The sequence below is a fragment of the Lactuca sativa genome, chromosome 4 (assembly GCF_002870075.4).
Source record: "Lactuca sativa cultivar Salinas chromosome 4, Lsat_Salinas_v11, whole genome shotgun sequence".
In the NCBI taxonomy this organism is placed as follows: Eukaryota; Viridiplantae; Streptophyta; class Magnoliopsida; order Asterales; family Asteraceae; genus Lactuca; species Lactuca sativa.
In genome coordinates this window covers 155,331,425-155,338,340 of record NC_056626.2, presented here as the reverse complement: position 1 = coordinate 155,338,340, position 6,916 = coordinate 155,331,425, and positions in this window count along the sequence as shown.

Below are 6,916 nucleotides of genomic sequence, written 5' to 3'. Positions count from 1 at the left end.
ATAATTGGATGGATCCGACCATGGTTCTAGCAACATTCATGGTTAACTTTAAAAGTTTTATCGAGCTAGTTACGTATTGATGGGATCTTTTTGGTTGTTCATTAGGGCGTTTCTATTAAAGATTGAGGTTCGTTATTTCATTAGATCTACTAGTACTTCACACTTTGGGTAAGGTTGTGAGGAAAAGGGAATGCAGTAAATCCAAGGATTGGTTATGGGTTTCCTTGACATTGTGAATGGTGGTAAGTTCATTATATTTTGTTGTGAAAAATGTATGTGGTCTGGACAAGATAGCAATGAAGCACTTGGTTCATGTTATTTGCATGGTTCTTGATTTGTTTATAGCCTCGAATTGGAACAAGAATGCAACCACCTATCTCTTTCTCTGGTTGTGCGAAATCACGTTTCGTTTGATTTTGCACTGATTGTAGCCTTCTGTGAATGGGATTGCGTATTATAGATATGTAAGACTTATTTTGGTGGTTGAGTACCTGATAGTTTCAATTTATTTACTTCTTTTCCTAGTTTCTTTTAGCATAAATCATCCCATTTTAGTTAGTTTTTATGCATATTTTCTCTTTTTATTATTTTTTTATCATTAATCGGGTTCTTTCTAGTCTTTGAATATAATTGCAGATTTTTAGAAGACTATCATGGAGCAGAGATGTTCGGGATTTCGGGATTCGAATGAGCATTAAGGACGGTGAAGAATCATGTGCTTGAGAAGATCAAAAGAAGATATGGATTAGTTTGTAGGCATTTTATTGGCAATCAATATGGGCTTGATCTTAAAAGAAGACGGAAAACTACATTAATAATTGTGGAATTGATTGATCGATCGAGTATTCGGGCCTTGGAGGATTTGGAAAAGACAAGTTGGGCTCAAATTGAAGAAAACTTGAAGGAAAATGGGCTAGAAGATGATTGGACTCGAATTGGGCCAGTGGGCTAAAGCAGTGTAGGCCCGACAAATGGAAATGGCCCATTCTCTGTCACTTCATGCGGCCCACACAAGAATTCAATGCGGCCTGGATGAGTTCCTGCAAGGGCAATTTCATGATTTTACTTTTGGCTTCTATTTGAGGAAGTTTGGTGGGATTCTTTTGGGACTTCTACACCTACGAAAATTCATCACTTCTCTGGAGTTTTGGGAGCATTTTGAAGGCCAAGAACACCTCAAGAACATCATCTTTTTGCTCTTGATTCTTGTTAAATTTTTGGTACAATCTATCCTTATTTTGTTTTCTTGAGTTTAGCTATGTTAGGCTAGACTAATCTTGGTTGACTTAGGTGAAATCATTTGAATGTTTGTTGAATTTTGAAGAACTCCATGAACTTGCTCTCGAATATTTATGAGAATCGTTTGTGTTTTAACATATTATTAATACTTGTATGTTTTTATTTGTGAGTTTAAATGTATTTGTAGTGATTAGTTGGCTAATTTCTTGATTAAGTAAAGGATCTTCAAATTAGCAAGCAAAAAGTGGTTCTTGTGTTGGTGTTTCTTCACAAAATCATAAAAACATTTTCTCCAACATCGAAGTGAAAGCATTTGACTCCTCTTGGATTTGGTGACTTTTTGCCTGTTAATGCTAGCTGACTTTCACTAATTACATGCTTAATGGAAATTGTGACTTTGAGTAAGGAAATTGTTATGAGCTTTTAAAACTATTTTAACAACTAAGAAAATTCTAGGTAATCTCTAGCGTATTAGATTACTATAGCCAAATTAAAGATTTAAAAGGTGTCACGACGTATTATGAAGCAGTGACCGTACAATTCATATGGGTGGGACCTGGTAGTCAATTGTTTGAGGCTCTTAGGTCTTGGATTGTTGGTTTTCATGTCATGTTTGGGCGTTAGTGCATAGTGGGAGTCGAGAGACTCAGTGACCAGCTGGTTTGGATCCTGTGGGCAGTTAAGGGTTGTTGGGAATATCATTCGTGCATCAAAAGTCTCTCGTGGAGTGATTACATTATAAATCCAGTTTGTTTGTGAGCTGTTTACTAGGAGTTTGGTAACCAATGATAGGTATCAGTTATGGAACCTCAAGTCACGAAGTTCATTGTGAATGTCTTGAATGGTTTTCCAGGTGGGGGTACACCTGAGCTGATAAGGATTTGGGTACAACGTGAAAGTTCTTGGGTTGATCATATTTGCTTGTAGGAGCAGTGGGTTGGTAATGACATGTCAGGGAGTCAAGGGTGTATTTAAGGTTTTTGGTACAACTCTCGGATTTGGGATTAATTGAAATCCGCGATCAGTGTGTTTTAAGTATTCGTTCCACATGTTTGGTGGTGTTCTTAGTCAAAGATAAGTGGTAGGATCAACAAATGGATGATTATTAGTCCTGGAATATGGTTTCTGAAGTTTAGAACTAATGAGTTCCCAGTCCCAAGGAGCATATTGATGGAGTTGTTTCGGTGGTTGTAGTTTTGAGAGTCCTAAACTCTGTGATACTCATTAGAAGTTAGGCCTTATATTTGGTAAGTTGTGGAATATGTTAGCAATGTGCGTGTTTCTCTATAGCAGTTATGGAGATAAGACTCGTGTTGGGAGTCGCCTTGTTTTTTTGAATGGAGATTTCATCAGCGATGAATGATCATGGGTTCTGTTCCCCATTCGTATTAGCAAGGTCAATCGGGGTCGGAAGGGTTCTGTACGGTTCAGATTGTCAAGAGAAGTCATATTGACTGTGTTATGAGATAGTTTTTCCTGCTTAAGAGTGAGTCGGGGTATTGGATTTCCGGATTTTAGGCAGAATTGTGATGGTTTTTTTCTTCATTGGTATAACTTAGTGGGTCAAGGATTCGTTAAAGGTTAGGGTACGTAAATTTCGCTAAGATTGGGTTAAATATAGTATGGGAAGGTAGTCGTCTGAATAAGCCGACTTTTAGTTCAAATCAGGTTTCGGCGTGGATTGTCTGAATGGCCCTAGCCGTAAATATGAAAACACTACCATGAGTTATTTGCAACTACAGATTTCGAGGACGAATTATGATTCAAGTGGAGGAGAATTATAACATCGGGATTCCTAGGGGTATTTTAATTGAACGTATTTTTGGATGTGTGGGTGGTACCACGTAGTGGTGAAGGAATCCCATGATGTGGTGATGGTCAATGTATCGCGGGTTTTAAATGACCGGTATGGCGTGGCAGCTATTTAATGAGAAACCCTAATATTTGAGGTTTGCACCCTATTTAAGGGAATGTGATGGGTAGGATTGATCACCCTCGGCCTCCATCACACTCTCTCGGCCTCCAAGCAAATCCTAATCTCCATTTTTGCTATCTAAGGTTTTTGTGTTGATTTTGGGGATTAGAAGAAGAAGAATGTGACTTCTAGACTTGGATTCAACAAACAACTCTTCTCACCATGTTTTTGTGCATCTTCTAGACTCTTGTAAGTTCCCAAGTTCAAGGCTTTTTGGTTTTTTTTGTGTATAGGTCTAGGTTTCTATGCCTTAATCTTAATGTCCTTTATTATTGGGTGGTGAGATCTCATAAAGTTTGCAACTTTATTAATCTCCAGGTCATTTTGGACCTTTGTGAAAGATCTTGTATGCCCAAGAGTCATTACAAAATGATATTGTTACATAATATATTATCCTAAAGATCACACTAATAGCAACTTGATGCAATTATATTATTTATAAGAATTTGATTCTTGATAAATAATTATATTACTCTTGTAATTAATTGTAAATTATTTATATAACAGAAGTAATAAATTTCAATAACACAGGGCGTGACAATATAAAGGGTCTCATAGCAAAGTTAGAAGACAACACCAACCATAGTATTAAAAAGCATTACAAATTTACAATGAGTTTGAATAACTTTTAAAAAAAATTACAATGTATTTAAAAGACAACACATGTGAATGCTCCAACAAGTGATGTGTCCTTAGGTGCCTCTTACTAGAAGATTCCTGAAAAAGCATGTAAAACAAACATCAAATATAAAAATAGTTGGTGAATTCACAAGTTTACAAAAAAATTTGGTTTCATGAATCGTAATCAAAGTTTTGATAGAAGTTTCCATAAATAAAATTACATTGCTAAAATGAGTAAATAAGTTTGCTTAAATAACGTTTGTTGTCATCATGAGAAATAAAGTATGTTGCCCAAATGAGATGCAAAGTTCATATTCTCATGGGAAGTATAGTTCGTTGCTAAAACAAGTAAACAAGTTTTGTTGCTAAAATAAGTATACTAGTTTCGTTGTTAAAATGAGTATACAAGTTTCACTGCTAAAATAAGTATACAAGTTTTCGTTCCTAAAATGATTATATAAGTTTCACTGCCAAAATGAGTATACAAGTTTCGTATGAGCATAAAGATTGCATTCATGAGTTCACAACCCAAGCCTAATAACTGAATCGTGCCCTATTGACTACTATGTGTATCGCAAACGTAGTATATAAAATGGTAAAATGCCCTCAATCGAATAGTTCGAGTGAGGAGTTGTCTACCTCCTAATAGCGTTATCCATAATGACCATGGGCTCAAAAGAGTTAATGAGTTGTGTCAAATGATTCCAGGTACTTAACCGTGATACAGTCCTCATGAATTAAAGTAACATACACATACATGCAAAATATAACAATCAAGTTTATACAAGTCAAAATAAATATAACGAACATAAATAGTTTAGGACATGCTTTCCCACCCCCAAAAACATTTGAAAGAAGAAAATAGGGGGAGGCGTGAATACTCACAATGATACATGAAGGTATGTGTGATGCCTTGCGCTAACTTCCCTCACGTCCTACTACCGATTCCTTATGATAAGGTTACACACTAGTAAGTCTCTAGTCAAAAATCTAACACTAGTATACTTAATTTATACAATAGAATTATGTTAATATTGTGTCAAAATTAGTTTTTGTATAGGCTACAAATATTTTTCTATAAATTCAGATTTCCATAGATCAATTTGTTAATTAAAAAATTTAGGTAAAAAATCCACTTTTGGTAATGTTAATTGAAGTGTACCTATAACATTTTGGAAGGTGTTTCAAATGGTTAATTATTCAAAACTAAGTCAAATAAGTTATAAAATTTTCCAAACTTTGTATTTCAGTTTTAACTGAAGTTAAAGACATTAAAAAAATTTGTAACGCCTGTGTTTCTGGGCCTGTCATTAATGTTGATATAATAGTCTAGGTTAACCTTTGTAACCCGTTTTGAAATAATAGAAGTGTATTATTTGAGTATTATGTGTTTTGTGCTTAATTGCTTAATTATGTGGTTAGATTAATTAAGAATAAAAATAAGCGTCAAAATTTAAGTGTAAAATAAACTTGATATCTTTGGATAATGTTGTAGTAGTTGAAACGAGGTTTCCGAATATATATAGAACGCCCAAATCTGACTTCGTATGAGGAAGTTATGATTTATCGAAGTTTCGGCTTAGCGGTATGCAGCCTGAAATACTCGATTTGAGATCGAGCGGTTTTTAGCCGAAGCAATCTAAACGAGGATCGAAGGTCTCGTTGTTGGTATCGGAGCGATGAAAAGTTAGGCGAGAACGGACGTCAAACGAAGAAGTTATGAATTTATAACGAAGTTTTTCTGTCCCGGCCTATTAAAAATAAATTCAAAATTTGCCGACGAAGTCTAAACGAAAACTGTAGAGCGTAGTCTCACCTTCGCGTGGATATAAAGAACGTCGAAAGCGGTGTTCGTATGAAGAAGATATGAATTTTCGAAGTTTATTAAATAATTAATAATTAAATTTAATTATTAAATCCGGCATTATCCGAAGAGGAGTCATCGGACTCATCCGAAGTACGCCCTGCGTACTAGCGTACGCCCTGCGTACAGCGAAGCATGACACGCCTCGCACTCGAGTTCTTCGGATACATAAGCAATGACGATTCTGAGGCAGTACGCCCCGCGTAATGCAGTACACCCCGCGTACTCCGAGGCTCCAGCCTACTATAAATAGGATGCGAGGGCAGCCGACTCCTTTGCTATTTTTCTCTCTTCTCTCTCCCGTTTTGCATCGATTTGCGTGCCAGAAGTACCCCGAAGCCCCGGTATCATTCCCGAGTCCCGAAGCAACATCCGAAGCCCCGAGAATCCCGAAGAGCGTGATTCCCGAGCCGAAGCTCTGCCCGCGAGAAGTTCGATTTTTGTAGAGATCTTCCAGATCTGCTGAGGATTACTACTTCTGCAAGTCGTAGTGTTGTCCGATCATCTTCTGATCAAGTGAGTGTATACTACCTTTCATAAACACGATAATAATACAAGTATGGTTTAAGTGTATTAAGTATATTGTTGTTTATGTGTATAATTTTGTTGTTATATGTGTGAATATATATTCATTCTCTTCTATCTCATAGATCTGATTTATTTCCTATGAAATACGTGTTATGTGGGTGTGCCTCATCTGTTATGTGGAATATGTATTGAATGAAAATGATATACAGGTTTTAAACTATGTATGAAAATATATATTTTTATCTACTAATATGTTGGGTAGAACATGGGTAGATAGTTGGTGTGTAATAAACAGATGAAAGGCCTCGATGTTGTTGTTGTTGTTGATCTAGTTATTCAGCGGAGTATGGATAACGACCACAGACTCTTTCTAGACAGTCTTGTGGAACGCTAGCAGGTTCATAACCTGTAGGTGTTGTGAACGATGTGTTCACCAGTGTACTCTATCCCCCTCATGGTTGCCTTTAGGATATCTATTGTTGAGGAAACCCCTTAGCAGTAATGTCCGTCCCGATGAAAATCCTAGATTAGATCCCTTGAGATAGATGTTATTTTAGGGACGTAAAGTGAGGATAACGGGAATGGGTAATCGGGATAGTGATTGGTTGGTGAAATTAAATATAATTTATTTATTGTGGGTTGCAAACGCTATATGCTCACCAGGCTCCCAAGCCTGACCCACTCAGTTT